Here is an 18795-nt window from a genome sequence, read left to right on the forward strand (position 1 = left end):
GTACTGTTTTCTCTCAGTGTTGCCAACTCCTCAGGATTTTATTGTGAGCTTCATGATATTTGGCATTTGTTTGTTTGTTTTAAGCCCCAGCTCCTGAAGATGTGATTTTGTGAGAATCTCAAATTTCCTACAAAAAACGGTAAATTTCTTTCCCTTCTGGGAAAATCAGACCCAGCAATGCCCAGGAAAAAAATTTCTATTACAATGAGAGAGTTTGAGGCATATTTTACAACGAAATGGAATGTGACTGTTGACCACCATTTTTGAAGAGTTGCTAGGTCTGTACTTAGAACTCTCAGTAAGAGGCATCAGTTTGGGGGTTTTGATGGAATTCATAGCAACAGATGAAATATATATGGGATCTTAGAAATGTCATTGTACACAGTGAGAGTTTGGCTCAAACTGTGTATAATGAATTTGAATAATAAGTTCCATGCAAATACAAAAACCATCTGGACAGAAAAGTCCTCCACATAAATGGGTAAAAAAAAAAAGAATAAGGTCTGCATTAGAGAGCTGTTTTAACCTTAACAAAAGCTAGGGCACATAATGAGGTACATGAAGCAAAAGGATATAACAAACCTAGGACACAACAGAAATGAAAAGCTGTCTTGCCTATTTAACAGACTATAGAAAATATGGGGGAAAAAGGGTTCTCATAAGATGGTGACACAGTAAAGTATAAAACACAAAAAAGGAGAAAGTCCAAAAATTGGGCCAAATCCTGACCCATGCAACTCCACTTTCTTCCCAGGGTGAACTTCTGTGAGGTTGTATGGGATTTAAGTTAAGGCAAGTTTTGGCCTAGTGAGTTCTATGTTAATGTTTCAAATACCACAAACACAAGTTCTTGCAAGGGCTGAGAAGCCCATGCCAAGTACTGTTAACTGCTCATCAGGTTTAATATTCCGAAGCTGGGATACCTGCCAGGAGAACATATGAGTGAAGCAGAGGAGAAAATATTTGTTATTTAGCCATGCAGAAAAGTATCTTCACAGTTTTACAAAGTGAAAGCAAAATCGAAACAAATGGAGGTACAAAAGAACATAGAAAGGTTAGATGAACTAATCAAGGTGATTGAGTTAGTTGTTGTTCTTGATAAAGAAATTTTGTTTATTTTTCAAGATCTCTGTGACCTAATCTGAACTGTGAAAAATGGACATTCTAAGCCTTTGTAACAAACTTTCCGTAAATGACACACAAATATTAATACTGTTGTTAACTTAGCTTCTCACATTAATAAAACATGAAAGCTGCAACCCAGCAACTAGCTTTTCTTTATTATTATATTTTCATCAGATAGCTAGACTTAAGATGGGTTCTGCCATTTCATGATTGAGTTAGATTGTATATGTGAACTACTAAAACTAAATATGTACTGCAAAGCCACACAGAACTCTAGTGTAAAAATCTGTAAATCCTTCACTTTATTTTTCAACACAGATATCTCTAGATAGTTCATTATTGTGTAGAACTCTTTTTGCTCTCAATATGTCAGATTCATAGCAATTTGTTTCAGTTGCTTTTCAAAAATGCTGACCAGAATAGAGCCCAAAGACAAAGATTAAGCCCAGATAATAAGAATCAGACCATCCAACAGCATTAGTAAAGTCTCCCCCAGAATTTTCAGTTCCACCCAAGTCTAATCAAGTGTCACAGTTTAGACTAGTTGCCTACCAGGGACTTTGATCTGATAGCTTAAGTGCAGGGGACTGGACTTGATGACCTATTGAGGTCCCTTCCAGTCCTACATTTCTGTGATTCTATTTTATGAAATATAGTTAACATTAATAACTAAAAAAACACACAAGTAAAACTCCAAAAGCAGCTTAAACATAAACAATTCAACTACTAATGGATTGAACCTTATCACCCAGCAGTACCCAGAATGCCATTGGACAAATATATAAATATCGATCCAGACTGGTCTACTACATGTTTTACACATTCACTCGTGCTGTGCTGCCAATATTTTAACAAGAAGCTCCCATAAGAATGTCCTCTTTATCAAACTCCATGCAGTAATCAGGGGTGTATGTATGAGGGACATAATCTATAGAACAAATACCAAATCAAGGTGTTAGACAATTGTGTCAAGAGAGGTTATCTGCAATTGCAAATATTCAGGGAAGGGACCTATATAGAAATGTAATTTAGAATCAAACTGATGAAGAAAAACAGGAGACAGGTCAGAAAAAAGTATAAACCTAAGGAAAAGAAATCCAGCCCAAGAAGATAAAATAACGTTAAGCTATTAAACAAATAATAAGCTCAAGTAGTATCACTGATAGTGGGAACTTGATACTTTAGCTTTGTATAGTCTCCATTTCAATTGTGAGTACAGGGCTGGAAGGTTTAAGGAACCTATAAATTCACAGAATGAAACTGTCATTAGCCCAGATTTCAGAGTAGCAGCCGTGTTAGTCTGTATCTGCAAAAAGAAAAGGAGGACTTGTAGCACCTTAGAGACTAACAAATTTATTTGAGCATAAGCTTTCATGAGCTACAGCTCACTTCATCGGATGCATTCAGTGGAAAATACTGTGGGGAGATTAGCCCAGATGTGTATCTGCTTAGTTCCTGGATCAGGCCATGAACATTTTGGTTGCTGGGAGCTCAGGAATCTGCACTGTTCATGCTGGACAAGTCTAGGGTGCCCTGGAGCCCAGTGGTAGAGGTTTAAGAAATGCGAGGGTTATTTGTCTATTGTTAATATATGACTTTTTAAAATGCCATCTGCCACTTGCATTCCTTTCCATCCTTTACACATACTAGTTCACTGCTATTAGGGTATTGAGGGGGTTAAATTTGCTTCTCTAAAGTTGCTGTATTGTAGTTGCCTGATGGTTGATGATGATACCTAGCTTTATATCTTCTCATTGAACCCATATTCGGCAGTCTCCTTGCTTTTCCAGTGCCTGGCTGAGTTAGGGTCCTAGATATAAACTTGCTAGTTTAGGTTAATCCAGACAACCTAGAGATGATGCTGATGGGCAGGGGAAAGCACTTTGAGGAACTTAAGGAGGTTACAACTGCTCCCTCTTCTGAAGAGATATTACTAGTCTTCTCTCAACTTCTTGGGGGCCTTACTAGAACCATCACTGCTCATGGATTGCCAGATGACAGGTGTGGTCTGAAATTACTTTTACCATATTCAGCTGGTCTTCATATTTGTAACCTTTCAACTTGCTGCACTTAATCTTGCCTTTGTTACCTCTAGGACTGAGTGTTTGGCTTATGATAGGGCTCCACTGAAGAATTTGGAAGCTTTGGTGAGTGTGGAATTTTGGCTGATTGCCTCTTAAGTGAAGTAGGCCAACAGAAAAACACAACTCCAGTGCTGTGTCCTCTGTACTGGCTCCCAACCCATTTCTGGGTATAATTCAAGGGGCTCATTGTTTTCTATGGGGTCTTGAATGACCTCGGACCTGGCATCTGAGAATGTCCCTTGCATTATGCCCTAATTGTAACAGTTCTGCTCCACCAAAAAGCAATTCATGCCTTTGTCCAGGCTTGATTAATAGGTGGCAGGAAATTATCAGGAGATCCCCTGCTCTGGAACTTACTTCCCCTGACAGTCCCCAAGACTTTCTAGTTTGGTGGTTTTCTAGAAGCAGTTCAAAATGCATTTGTTCACTCTGGCTTTTTCACTGCTTAGGACTGCAGCCAGAGGCTGTGTCCCCATCCAACGAGAGAGTGAAGATAGCATGTATTGTATCACTTGCCTGTTTTGTGATAAATGCTGGCATCCCTTGTTTCTTTTTAATCACTGTAACACATGTGGATACCACAGCAATGGGCACACTCTATCTTCAATAAGACTGGGATGTTCCAAGTGGCCTGGTGGGGTTAGGTGCCTAAATCTCATTGACAAATCAATGGGAGTTGGGTGCCTAAATCCCTTAGTCTCCTTAGAAAACCCTAGACTAAATGTATAAACAAACAAATAAGTCCTTTGTATCCTGCTACCTGGAGAAAAGTCCAGGATGGACTTGGTCATATGATACTCATTATTCAAAAGATAGAAAAGAGGTCTGAGTATTCAAACCCCTAATCTCCCTTCTTAACAGGCAGGAATGCTTATGTTCAAGCTGTTGCATAATTGCCCATCTCTAGTTGAAAAACAATTTTAGCTGCATTTTCAGACCTAGTACAGGACTCCATACCTCCTTATTTCTGGCAGTGTGTGTCACTGACCTATCATAACACATGCTCTTATTGCTGTTTCCTTCCTTCTCCTCCCCTGGTTTTTCCCTACTTTTGTCGCACTGCCAGAAGCTGGGAATGAGTGACAGGGGATGGATCACTTGATGATTACCTGTTCTGTTCATTCCCTCTGGGGCACCTGGCATTGGCCACTGTCTGAAGACAGGATACTGGGCTAGATGGACCTTTGGTCTGACCCAGGATGGCCATTCGTATGTTCTTACTGAGTACTGCAGCTTATCTAAATTATGACTGTTCAGGGCGGGGATTGTCCTCTGTGTGTACAGCATCTAATACAACGGGGCCCTGATCCTGACTAATTGTTACTATAATACAAATAATAAATAATAATAATAGTTCAGTGTGACGATGAGATTTAAGGTCCAAACTCTACAGTGACATTAAATCTGTGTAGATGTAAACTGATAATATAAGGTGCCCAAGAACATGTAGTTTACTTCCTGAATTTTGTAGGACCAGTAAAACTTGTTTTCTTGTGAACTGCAAATGGCTCCCTCTTTAAATCAGCTGTTAATAGCTTACACCTGTTGCAAGCTTACTAAAATCAATGGACAGGGTTTAAATCAGCACAGAATTTGGCCCAAACTGATGTTGGGACTCTGTGCTGAGGTAAGTGTAAATTAAACATTAACTTTCAGCCAATTAAGGAGACACTGAAAGTAAATACTCTGAATTATCTGTAGACAGTGAGAATTTCTAATCTCTTTCACAACATTTAAAAGTAAATCTGAGGGGATATAGGGGAGGGAGGGTAGAAGTGTTCTAGGTCTAGATGGAACAGACACTGTATTTAGCAGGGCACTGAATAGGTCAAGGAAATAAAGTGATCTTCTTTCTGCTACATGCATTATTATCACAAACAACAGCCAGCTGGCAGAAAACAAGTTTTAATTGATTGTTGTTATTGATTTTACAGGAAGCACAGCAGAAGAAATACAACTTGCTTTTCATGAGCTAGAGTGACCTGAAAAATATAAGAGAAAACGGGGAGGGAGGGAAAGCCCTGCCGTGTTTTGGCCAATATTGTGCACTTCTGTGCAGACATAAAAGCTTTCTCCATTAACTTTCTATTTATGTATTTGGATCATATTGATTTTCTTGTTTTATACAATCTTCATTTGAAATTTTTATTCAGATTGTGCATTTCATGCTGTCAGTGCACAGATCAGAGGCATTTAGTATTGCTAGTAATTTACACGCATCTCTTTCTCCCTCTCTTCCCCTTAGTTCCCACCAGTGTGTTAGGTTTTGCTGTAGAAAAAGCTACACTTAGGTTGCAAAACGATTTGCATCATGACTTGCTCTTTTCAGATGATCATCACTTTCTGGAAAACTTTCCTATTGATGTCCCAATGGAAATTGTTTAATGCCACCTTAGTCTGCGAGAATCCAGATTTGATGAATGTTACGTGCTCAGGAAGGTTGGGGATTGATGTGAAGGAGAATGGAATGATGGCTTTTTTGGAGTGAGGCATTTTGCCCTGGAACTTTACTTTTCAAAGCCCTGATTTTGCAAAGAGATGCATATAGATAGACCCTTGCACTCATATTGAGGCCTGCCTGCTGGCGGTCTGCATCTCTATATAGGGCATAGAACAGCAATCATTTGAGTTAGCGGCCCAGAGAACTAAATAATTGAGGGTTGGCAGCAGGGTGTTTTCAATGAGTGGACCACAACTCTGGCAATTATTTCTCCTCTGGTCTGGCAACTTGGATTGGTTGATCATCAAGGCCTATCTATACTCTCAGAATTTCCCAGGTAATAGGTGAGTTGGTTGAAGTATGAGTGGGTTGTGAGGGAGGACTTTATAAGTGAGTGATAGGGAAGTTTTTGTGGCTACTGAATGGGTTTTAAAGGGGATGATTTTCTCAGGAGTGAGTTGGGGGTGATTTTAATAGATGTTAATTCTGTGGAATTTATGTGGTATGTAACATGAAATTGAAGTCAGTGGGCCCTGTGTGCAAAAGAGGTTGTTAGTGCCTTGAGTTTTGCATAAATGCAAAATTTATACATAAAAATTAATTATATCAAATAACAGCATCATTCTACAGATTTTTGCAAAATGGAAGACCTTTGAAAATGGATTTTAATGACCATGGGTACTGTGTTGCTAGCTTCAAGCATTCAAAGATCATGAGTCACACCCCAAAAACATGAAATTCACTTAAAAATTTAAAATGGGATTTAAAATAATAATAAATGTTGGGTTCTTTTTATTTGTCATTTGGTGTTTGAAACATTAGGGCACTCATGTTTTCAGGAGTTTCTCAGTGACAATGAGGGCTAGAAAGTTTTTTATCCCCAGTGATAGCTGAAATTCTCATGTGATAACATGACTTCAGAAGCTGGGGCTTTATGAAAAATACCCACTATCACAAGTCCTTGCAATAAAATAGAGAGTTGGGGTTATTGGTTTTAAAGCAAAAGGGAGGGTAAAAATTTTCCTCCATGTTCTGAAATGAACTGCTTTATGATGCTGCCCTTTTCCAATAGAAGCCTGCTATTGCTTGAGAACTTTTTTCAGCAATATACTTTCCAGAATGATGTAGAAGAAAAAAATTGCTTTTGCAGCATTCACCAGACTTTCCCACCAACCGATCTGTTGTTAACATGCAGGAAATCCCAATGAATGCATATCATTTGGTGAAAGAATGACAGCAGACACCACAGCCATCCTTAGCAAGCATCCACCTGCTCCCGTGGTGTCTTTTTAAAACAAGTTCAGCTTACCTCTTCCCCTCTTAGTTTTCCTTTGCTTAATTGCAGGTGATGATTAAAAAAAAGCCTTCACCTGTTTGAGTGTGCTTTCATCTTTCTCAGACAAAGCAGGCTTGGGCTTGGTTCTTGATCTGTGGCATAGTTAGGGCCTTTGGTATTAAAGGCGTTGGGATCACCCTCAGGCTTTTAAGGTTTTAGGGTTAAATTGATGAGCGTGTATAAAATTTGCTTTGTTGTTTGGCAGAGATTTTCAGCATTTGTTATTCTATTTTTTTAGTTAAGAAACCATGGGACTATATTATATTCTTCAACTGCCTCTTACCCATTAAATAGTGCTGTCAAATAGAGACATCTTAGACTTACTTAGAATTTATGACTTGTTGTATTGCCTTTAATCCTAGATAGCTATCTAACCTAGCTATCTATCTATCTATCCAAGCTGCCAGCTAGCTGGCTAAAAAGATGCCTGTCTGTCCATCGACCAGTGATGCAAGAATATGAGTATCAACCTCAGAGAAGACAATTAAAAATCACAGCACAAACACCACGTTGGTTGTGAGTTCTAAACTTAGATCTCACCAACCATCTGCACCAAGTGCAAACTTCTCAGGCGCATTGACTGCCTTAACGCAGGGTCACGGTTAGCCAGAGTCACAGTCAGGAAGTGTAGCCAAGGGTTAGAGATGGGAGTCAGAAGCCAGGATGGAGTGATTCTGGAGCAGGAGCAGGTACAGGATGGGCTGATGCTGGAGCAGGGCTAGAGACAGGGACAGGACCAAACACACTTGCAGATGAGGACGACACTGAGCAGCCACTGGATTGCTGCTGCTACTGAGCTTAAGTATCAGCCTGCTGACTTCTGCAGCCAATAAGACAACTTCTATCAAGGCCAGGGACACATTTGTTTGCCAGGATACAGGCACTGCTACAGGCTGGCCCATGACAATACCCTCCACTCAAGGGCACCTCCTAAGGGCAGTGGGATCTGGTTTCAGGGGATATTTGGTGGAAGGCACAAATGATTTCTGGAGCATGGATGTTTTCTAATAGTTCCCATGATTGATCTTTTGGTCCATAACTCTCCCAATCAATCAGATAATAAAGTTTGCCTCAAACTTGCTTGAAGTATAGGATTCCCCTGACCTCATACTCCTCTCCTCATACCCTGGACATCTACAGGAGGTGGTGGTGAAGCGAAGTGCCAAGGAAAGGGATTTTCTGCATGGGGTTTGAGAAAGGACACATGAAAAACTGGGTGGACCTTTAATGATTCTGGCAACTGGACCTAAATGCTACAGGATTTATTTGTTCTGTGATCTTAAATGGACCTGGGTACTGATTGTCCAGTTTGGCTGAGGGACTGATGGATTTGAGGTGTTTGGAGGACAGTCAGACCTTATCTCTTACAGACAGAGTTGTTGTGGCCTGCTGTTTTTAGTTGGCATGACTTTTGTATACCTCCTTGGCAGCTTCCAGGTGTTCAGTAAGCTCCTGCTGGACCTGATGAAGGTGATCAACTAGATCTGCTGTGGTGCGGACTGCGGAGTCTGTACATACAGTAGATTGAAAGTGAAAGTGAAAACCATAATTTGTGTAGAATGGACAATGTTGGGTGGATGCATGAGTGGAATTGTTGCACACAAACTCTGCATATGGCAGGACGGTGACCCAATCGTCTTGATAATAATTGAGAAAGCAATGGAGATATTGCTCAAGGATCTGGTTCACCTGTTCTGTCTTCCCCTTTGCAGGTGATAGGCTGAGGAGGTAAGCAACTCCTAAGAGTTTGCAGAGTTTGCACCAAAAATGAGAAGTTGAATTGCAGACTTTGATCTGAGACTATTCAGGTTGGCAGTTCAGGAAGCTGAAAAATACTATCTAGAAAAATGAAGGCCATTGCCAGGATGGTTGGCAGGGAATGAACAGCAATAAAGTGTGCCATCTTAGTGAGAAGATCAGTGGTGATGAGGGTGACAGTACAACTCTGGGAGTGAGGTAACTCTACAGTGAAATCCAAGGATACTCAGGACGCTAGCTAAGATGGGGTAGGCAAAGGCTGGAGAAGACCAAGCAGTTTGGCACATGGACATTTGTTCCAATAGTTCAGATCACGTGAAGTAATGTACCTCTTAATGTCAGCCTAGGTCTTGGGTCTTGGAGCGGCAGAAGTGGCTAGCAACCAGGATATCATAGCACATCTTTAACACCTCAAGTCTGGCAAGGACTGGATAATGGACATCAGGTTTCTGTGTGTTGTCCCCCTAATAAAATTTAATGGGCTTAAAACAGTAACCCAGGGAGCCTCATCTGACTCAGTGTATTTGTCCTTGTAGGACAGGGTATCTGCCTTCCTATTATGTGATCCAGAGCAGTAGGTGTCGATGAAGTTGAATCTGGCAAAGAAAAGTGACCATCAAATCTATCACTGGTTAAGATTACAAGCAGTTCTGAGATTTTTCCAGATTCTTGGTAAAAACCTGGACAGGGAACTGAGCTCCTTCTAGTAGGTGTCTCCATACTTCAAGTGCTGCCTTTAACTCCATATCCCTTGTTTTCTTGAACAGAAGGCGCAAGGATGGAGTTGATTACAAAGGCTAGTTGGATGTGACAGGATGGCTTTGACAGCAAAACTTGAAGCATCTCCGTCTGTCAATGTTCCTTCCCCACTCTGAACTCTAGGGTACAGATGTGGGGATCCTCATGAAAGACCTCCTAATCTTATTCTTACCACTTAGGTTAAAAACTTCCCCAAGGTACAAACTTTGTCTTGTCCTTGAACCGTATGCTGCCACCACCAAGCATTTTAAACATAGAACAGGGAAAGGCTCACTTGGAGACATCTTCCCCCATAATATCCCCTCAAGCCCTACACCCCCTTTCCTGGGGAAGGCTTGATAATAATCCTCACCAATTGGTACAGGTGAACACAGACCCAAACCCTTGGATCTTAAGAACAATGAAAAATCAATCAGGTTCTTAAAAGAAGAATTATAATTAAAGAAAAGATAAAAGAATCACCTCTGTAAAATCAGGATGGAAAAGACTTTACAGGGTATTCAGATTCAAAACACAGAGGATCCCTCTAGGCAAAACCTTAAGTTACAAAAAGACACAAAAACAGGAATGTACATTCCATCCAGCACAGCTTATTTTACCAGCCATTAAACAAAAGGAAATCTAACACATGTTCTAGCTAGATTACTTACTAACTTAACAGGAGTTATAAGGCTGCATTCCTGATCTGTTCCCGGCAAAAACATCACACAGACAGACCAATCCTTTGTCCCCCCCCTCCAGATTTGAAAGTATCTTGTCCTCTCATTGGTCATTTTGGGTCAAGTGCCAGTTAGGTTACCTTAGCTTCTTAACCCTTTACAGGTGAAAGGGTTTTGCCTCTGGCCAGGAGGGATTTTATAGCACTGTATACAGAGGGGTGGTTATCCTTCCCTTTATATTTATGACAGCCTGTATGGTGAAGAGCTTGGCAGGATCCGGGTGTTCAAGAATGGAAGCTGAGGTAAAAGATTTCTTTAGCTGATCAAATGCAAACTTTGCCTCTGGCAACTGGACAAAGTGGACCCCCTTTTGGAGAAGCACAGTTATCAGGGCTGTTAGGTAAGAGAATCCTTTGATACAATGCCTGGAGCAATTTCAGGCTCCAGGCATTTCGGCAAGTTCAGAAACTGCTGAACACCTCTTACATCCTTTGGGGCATTTCATCCAGAGGTGGCAGATATCTTTTGTGGTTCCACTTTTAGCCCTTTGGGGGAAATGATATATCCAAGGAACTCAACTGTGTCTTTGTCAAACTCAATTTCTCCAGTTTGGCATAAAGATGGTTTTGGTGGAGTCTGCTGAGAACATGACATGCATGTTGTTCGTAGACCATCTGATTTTCAGAACAAGAATATCATCCAAATAAATAACTATGAATCAGTACAATATGTCCTGCAAGATAATATTGACGAAATGCTGAATTGTCACTGGAGCATTACTTAATCCAAAAGGCATAACTAGAGAGTCAAAATATTTGTATTGGGTGCAGAAGGCAGTCTTCCACTCATTGCCCTCTGTGATTCAGACCAGACTGTAGGCCCCACGAAGGTCCAACTAAGTAAAAATCTTGGCTGAGCACAGCCTCTCAAAAATTCATTAATAAGTGGCAAGAAGTAGAGGTTTCAGACAGTCACTTGTTCAGAGATCAATAATCAACACAGAAGTGTAAGGAGCCTTCCTTCTTTGCCATGAAGAAGATTGGAACCACAGCCTGAGAATTGGAGGGAATGAACCCTTTCTCCAGGTTCTTGCAGAGGTATTCCCAGAGCATCTGCAATTCAGGTTCCAAGTGGAAGTATGTGCAGCCAAAGGTGGTCTCAGCTCTGGGTTGCAGATCAATTGAATAGTCATAACTGTGAGGGTGGGGTTCTCTTTTTATTGAAAACATTGGTGTAATTCCAAATTCCTGAAGCTATTGAGGGAGGCACAGGTATGGAAGCAGTTGCCTTCAGAGTACCTCCTGCAATATCTGAATTCGCAGGTATGTGGCAGAGATCGCAGGGGGCTGCTGGTCTGGGACATGGTTTTGGGAGGCAAAATTGTCAGCAGAGTTTTGACACAAAGCATGCATGTCTGGCTTCCAGCAAATGTGTGGATCTTGAGTGGTGAGCCAGGAAATACCGAGGATGATAGAGGGATTAAGGTGTACGGATTAGGCCAAACTGTAGAATGTCCTGGTTATCCTGGAACATGGTAATAAGCAAGAGTGACATTTGATGAGTAGCTGGGTCAGAGGAGAGGAGGGATCCACCAATAGAAACCACCAAATCAGGGATGCTCTTTCACTGAGTTGAAATATTGTGAACCCGGCGAAGTCCAAGTCCATGAAAATGTTGGAGGCCCCCAAGTCCACAAGTGCCCTCAGCTCTATCTCTGCCATGGTGGAATGTTGTAGCCAGAGGGGCAGTTGGAGAATGATTGCAAAGTGTACTCTATAACCAGGGTACTGGTAGAGAAAGGGAGATTTAAGGTTCTGGAGTGAGGAGGGGAACACAGTCTCAGCCTGGATCCCTTTATTGAGTATGATTTCTGGAGTCTTTCTGGTTGAGACATGGACTGATTTTTAGCAGGACATCCCACAGTGTAGTGTCCAGATTCTTGGCAATACAGGCATAATCCTGAAGCATGATGCCAGACCTCAAGGCCCCTGTGATGAGAATGTGGAAGAGGTCAGGAATCTGACTCTCTTTCCAGGCGGTGTTCAATCAGGCAATCATCAATACTGATACACAACCTGACATAGGTGTCCAGGTTGGGCAGCAGCTCCACTTGTGCCAGGTTATCTTTGATTTCCTAATTTAGGGCATGTCGGAAGTAGTCACATTGCACCACCTTGTTCCATTTGGTGTCGGCTGCCAGGTGCCAGAACTCCACAGTTGGTGACGACCTCTTTCCTGGATGTAGCCCCCAAAGCATGTTCTTGGTGGGCTGCATGTGATTTGGATTGTCAAACGCAATTGCCATGGCTTGGACGTACTCTTCAGACTGCCCAAACAGGGTGCTAAACGTTTCCAAGGTGGGAGACGCCCAAGCTAGGGCCTGCCTCCTTAGCAGACTAATAATAAACTCTACTTAAATCTGATCAGTGGAGAGTGACAGGAACAATAGCGTGACAGAAGCCAGCAGAGGTTCATGAAACAGCAGAACTTTCTACGGTCCCCGCCAAACTTATCTGGTATTTGAATCTTCAGCTCCCTAGAAGTGAGACAGCAAATACTGGTGAGATGGCTTGAGTCTGCAGGATTCCCAAATTGTCCAGCAGGGGCAATGCTGCCCTTACAGAATCCATCTAGAGGGCTGCCCTTGTTCCATCTTTGGGATCGCTCAAATTGTTAACAGCTGAGTCGTGGGTGGTCTGGCTGAATAGTTGGTGCAACAGTCTGGCCTACCAGTTAGAGCTGAATCTAACTGGCCTACCAGTTAGTGCTGAATCTAGCTGGAGTGAAGCCAAAGCTCAGAGCTGGGAGTCAGAAGCCAAAGTCATAGTTAGAAGGCATAGCCAAAATTTGGAGCCAGGAGTCAGAAGCTGAAGCGTTAGTTGGAGTCACAGTCAGTCGCCAAAGGGCAGAGACTGGAGTCAGAAGTCAGGATGTAATGGGGTGCTGAGTCAGGAAGAGGCATAGGCTGGGACTGGAGCAGGTACGGGCTGGGGCTGGGGCTGGGGCTGGGGCATGGATAGAGACAGGGACAGGACCAAGTGTAGGTGCAAGGGGAAGAGCACTGGCCTGCTGCTGCTACTGAGTTAAAGAATCAGTCTGCTGACTCCTGCAGCCAATCAGAGAACTTCTATCAGAGTCAGCTGCACTCATCAGATTGCCAGGATACTGGCTCTGGTGCAGGCTGGCCCCTGACACTAAAAAGCTGGGGATTTCTTGCTTTATGCCTAGAAACACCTTGTCCCCACCATAATCCAATCAGCATAGCGATCCTTAGTTCCTTTGGTTTGGGGATTTTATCCTCCTCGTCCCATGTGCTTGGAGCTGCAAACCCAGCTGATAGAAGGAGTCCACTTGCATGACTCATCTTCACAGGGAGGAGAGCAGAACTACACTAAGAGTCTTTAGTCCTTTTGTTGACAGTTTCATAATCCAGCTACAAGGAGTTTCCAGTTGTAAGACCCAAATTTAGCCTGTCTGGTATCAATGTCTCCTTTTTCATGAGGGTCATAACAATTTCTATAGAAGAGCTGCTTTACACACTAATTAAAGTCTCTGTCCTGAATGAGGATTCATACAGGCACAGAGGTTCACAATACCACTGCTCAGATATTACATTACAATATGGAACACAGCTATTACAAGTAAGATTAATACATGGAGCACCTCACAAACATTCAATAAATTCCAAACAATAAGCTTTTTCTTATAATTCTAATTCCTATTCTATCAATATTAATCCACAAGTGAGTCAGACAGATTCCAGCTATGTATCTAGCAGTGTCCAATTGAGACATGGGGATCCTGACATGAGCTGACACCTGTCTTGCCAGCATCACATCTATCTATCTATCCACATATGATTGTTATATCCATCTATAAATTGCAGATCCATCTAATAAATTGAATTTTTCATGCACCTCTGAACCCCTCACCTGCACTCTGCCCACTAATCTGTCTCTTCTGGGCTGGGTTCTAACATTTCAAAGCAATTCAAAGCCTTTTCCTTTTTTTTTAAATCAATCTACCCCAAACATATTTACTCTCCCTAAAATGTAGAATTATCTGCCCCAAAATTAAATTGGCACAAGACCTATGTTCTGATGATCTTGACAATGGACAGGTTTAAGGCTATGCCACCCATCAGTGCTAGAAATAAGAGCTTTATATTCTTGGGAATAGGACTCTTGAATTTCTAGTTGATATACTAATTGGCTAGCTATAATCTCTCTCTCTCTCTCTTTCTCTCTCTCTCTCTCTGAGCCCAGCCTTTATCTCACCATCATGTGAAAAATCTTTGTCACACCATCATATAGTCCCTCTATATAAAACCTCGACAAAGTTTCCAAATGTTTCATAAAATGGTAAGGACCAGATTACGGCTGGCCTCCATGGAGGCCCACAAAGGAGAGAGCATATAAAAAGACTGGGAGTTACATGGAGATGGACAAAGACCAGAATGCAAGAGGCAGACTGTCTTAGGGCTGTTAATGATGCTGGATGCTCTTTGGCTTTGCCATTCATCCCTTTCTGCACTGGCTGGCAGAGTGCAGCCACCAGATGGGGAGTACACACTACATCCCTCCCAAAAAAATGTAAGCACATCTTCTCTACACAACCCCTTGCCCCTCAGTTAGGGCTGGTCTACAGTTTGCAGTGAGGTCGACATAAGGCAGTTTATGTAGACCTAATTATGTCAGTGTCTACACTACAAGCCTTCCTCCATCGGATGTAAGCCCTACTATACCGACATACTCACTCCCCCTCCACGAGAGGCATAAGGCTTATGATGGTGTAGTTAGAATGACTCCGTGTCTGTGTAGGGACTGGGTCTCTTATGGCTCTTGGCCGTCTTGTCAATTTCATAGAAGGAGCTATGAAATTGACAAGAAAGCCGAGCTGCTAGAGCACAGCTGCCCCCAGCTCCCACAGTCTGCCAGACTGTGTTCTCTGCAAGAAAGATTGTCTCCAGAGACCATCCCTGAGGCAGTGCCCCTCTGTATATCCACACCATAGCTTTCGCCTGCTAAATACACAGTAAACCCCTGATGTTAAGAACAGATATATTACTCATCTTCTCATATTAGATACTAACACATGGGAATTTCATGAGACGTTGTGCTATCATTAATCTAGCTGCATGTGATATGGATTTTCTTCTAATGTTGCAAATTCTGAGTTTTAAAATATGTATTGTCCTCCAGTCCCCAGGCCACATCCTGCATTTGTTCCACTCCCAACACTCACTTTCATGGCAGTGTGAGATTTGGGTATGCCAGGGATCCAGAATTGATCACTAGAAGTGAGTGGAAAACAGTTTTTCGGTCCCATGAGGGTTTTCAAGATTTTGAACATTTTTCCCATTGCAAAAAGTTGAAATTTTGAAAATTTTCACAAACTGATCAAAACATTTTGTTTTTATAATTTCAAAATGTTTTGTTTTGATTTCAACCTTTATAATTTTTAAAACTTTTTTTTAACCTTTAATTCATTTAAATGTCTAAACAAAAAGTCATGGAACAGAATGCAAAAGGAACAAAATAATTTGAAATGAGAAATTTGTCAGAAGTGACCCTTTCCTGGGAAGTTTTGTTTTTGACTAATCAGCATACTCCAATGAAAAAAAAATTAGTCTCGACCCTCTACTGAACACTACATCTATTCAAGATATACAGGATTATAGATCCTTCTGTTCATAAAATACAGACCTTACCACTTGAGCTAAGGGAGAATCTTCTTTGGCCTTTACCAGTAAGTGGACCATAACACCCAGCTGAGAAATTCTGACATCATCAAGTAAAGGGTAGTGATATACATATGCACTATCCAGTTTGTTATAATGCGCTAGACTGGATAAGTTGTAATAAGGGCATGCTTTTTTCCATGTGTTATAAATGAAAACTGGGTATTATATCATGCAATTTACAATGCTTAGAGATAAATTCATGAAGTTTAAGTCCAGAAGAGATCATTATGATCATCTAGTTCGGCCACCTGTGTAACACATGCCAAATTATTTTACCCAGCATTTTATGCCTGCATCAAATCCATATCTTGAGGTTGAACTAATTCATAATTGATTTTAGTATGGCTTTTGACACAGTCCCACAGTCTTATAAGCAAAGCAGGGAAATGTGATCTAGATAAAATTACTGTACGGTTGGTGCACAACTGGTTGAAAGCCTGTATTCAAAGAGTAATTATCAGTGATTCCCTGTCAAACTGAGAGGATGTATCTTGGGGGCAGGGGATCCTGCAGGAGTCTGTCTTGGGTCTGGTACTATTCAATATTTTTATTAACAACTTGGATTTGTGTCATCCAAAGTCTGTAGATGACAGCAAACTTTGAGGGGTTGCTAGTATTTTGGAGGACAGGATTAGAATTCAAAATGATCTTGACAAATTAGAGAATTGGTCTGAAATCAACAAGATGAAATTCAGTAAAGAAAAGTGCAAAGTACTACACTTAGGAGGTAAAAATCAAATGCATGACTACAAAATGGGGAGTAACTGGCTAGGTGGTAGAATTGCTGAAAAGGATCTAGGGGTTATAATCAAACTGAATATGAGTCAACAATAGGATGCAGTTGCAAAAAAGACTAATATTCTGGTGTGTATTAGCATGAGTGCCATATGTAAGACACAGGAGTAGTTGTCCCACTCTACATGGCACTGGTGAGGACTCAGCTGGAGTACTGTGCCCAGTTCTGGGCACCACTCTTTAGGAAAGAGGTGGATAAATTGGAGAGAGTCCAGAGGAAAGCAATAAAATGATAAAAGGTTTAGAAAACGTGACTTATGAGGAAAGGTTTAAAAAAACCTAGGCATGTTTAGTCTTGAGTAAAGAAGACTGAGAGAGGACCTGATAACAGTCTTCAAATATGTTAAGGGCTGTTTTAAAGAGGACAGTGATCAATTATTCTTCATGCCCACTGAAGGTAGGACAAGTAATAGGCTTAATTTGCAGAAAAGGAAATTTAGGTTAGATATTAGGAAAATCTTTCTAATTATAAAGTTAGTTAAGCACTGGAATAGTCTTCCAAGGGAGGCTGTAGAATCCCTGTCATTGGAGGTTTTTAAGAGTTAAACAAGAAGTTAAACAAACACCTGTTAGGGATAGTCTCGGTATACTTGGTCCTGCCTCAGCACTGGCAGCTGGACTAGATGACCTCTTGAGATTCCTTCCAGCCTTACATTGCTATAATTCTATGGTTCTGTACTTTTTTAGAAAGAATCCAGTCTTGATTTCAACAGGGCCACGATTTCACCCAAGTGCTTCACATGATGGAGAATCAACAACATCTTTTGGTAAGTTGTTCCAGTGATTAATTGCCCTCACTTCACAAATTACATCTTGTCTCTAGCTTGAATTGGTCTAGCTTCAGTTTCCAGTCATCAGATCTTTTTATGCCTCTTTCTGCTAACTTAGAGCCCTCTAATATCAAATGTCTTCTCTCTATATAGGTAGTTTTAGATGATGCTCAAGAAATTTCTTAACCTTCCCTCATAAGCGAAATAGATTGGGCTTCCTAAGTCTTTCCCTGTAAGGCAGATTTTTCTTTGAGTGATGTCCCTCTGGGTGCTCCACTGTAGGTGTCACAATGCCTCCTGCATCTAGGATCTTGTGGTTCTGTCCTGAACGCTTTCCAGTTTTTCAATATCCTTTTTGAAGCATGGATATCAGAACTGGACACAGTATTCCAGTAATGGGCTCACTAATGCCATAAACAGAGGTGACACTACTTCCCTACTCCTATCTGCTTGTACATCCAAGAATCACATTAGCTCACTTAGCCGCAGCATCTCATTGGGAGGTCATGTGCAGTTTGTTCTCGACTATGACCCCTATGTCCTTTTCAGAGCCACTGCTTCCCAAGATACACTCACGATACTGTAAATGTTTGTATGCTTTACATACACTTAGATAAATACTCTTTAGATGTTATGTAAAATGGTGTTTGGCAAAATTTTTAAAAAATGAGGAAATGTGTGATGAAATATTAAAAACTGGATTTTTAAGCAAATGGGAGAACATTGTTACCAGCTGTGATTACTGGCTGCTAATTTGACACTCTGCCTGGTAAAGAAGACTTAAAATGTCACATCTTTCCTATCCCCATCTTCACCAAAAGCCTTTGGGCCAGATTCTCTCTTGACGTAAATCCTTCCACGGAGTTTACTGGGCATGAATGAGATGCCCAGCCTTTGGGGGCAGAATACAGGGCTTTGTTATTGCTCTTAAGCATACAAAATTTTATATTTTAGCTCTCTTTGGCATATTTTATAATAGTCTTCTTAGGATCACTAAAGTTTGTCTTTCATATTGTTTAGTTTTTTGCATTGATAACTTGGGTAGGGTATTTTCCCGTCTTTTTCTTATATTTACACATTCAGTTACTACATATCCAGCTTAATCATATCATTTGGAAAGCATATGGAGAAAGTAGTGCTCATTTACTCAATCAGATTTAATCAGTTTGGATGAATTCCAAGTACTAAGCATTAATCTCACTTAAACCAAACTCTTGATAGTTCATCTACTCTGAGTATTCATGTCAAAGACATAAAACAATCTCCTTTAATGCCCACAGTACTTTTTTAAATAGACCTCTCACCATCTGTTAATAAAACCTGCTT

The 18795-nt window shown here is 41.1% G+C and overlaps 1 long non-coding RNA gene across 1 annotated transcript in view; it reads left to right on the forward strand.

Annotated features, from left to right (window-relative positions):
- Positions 1 to 18795, forward strand: part of LOC122459050 — a 76269-nt gene that overhangs the window by 46214 nt on the left and 11260 nt on the right. Inside the window, exon 2 of the long non-coding RNA XR_006279484.1 lies at positions 17387 to 17466. This is a non-coding gene — a long non-coding RNA (uncharacterized LOC122459050). The remainder of the gene's footprint in view (positions 1 to 17386; positions 17467 to 18795) is intronic.

This window comes from Dermochelys coriacea, chromosome 2 (assembly GCF_009764565.3).
Source record: "Dermochelys coriacea isolate rDerCor1 chromosome 2, rDerCor1.pri.v4, whole genome shotgun sequence".
NCBI lineage: Eukaryota > Metazoa > Chordata > Testudines > Dermochelyidae > Dermochelys > Dermochelys coriacea.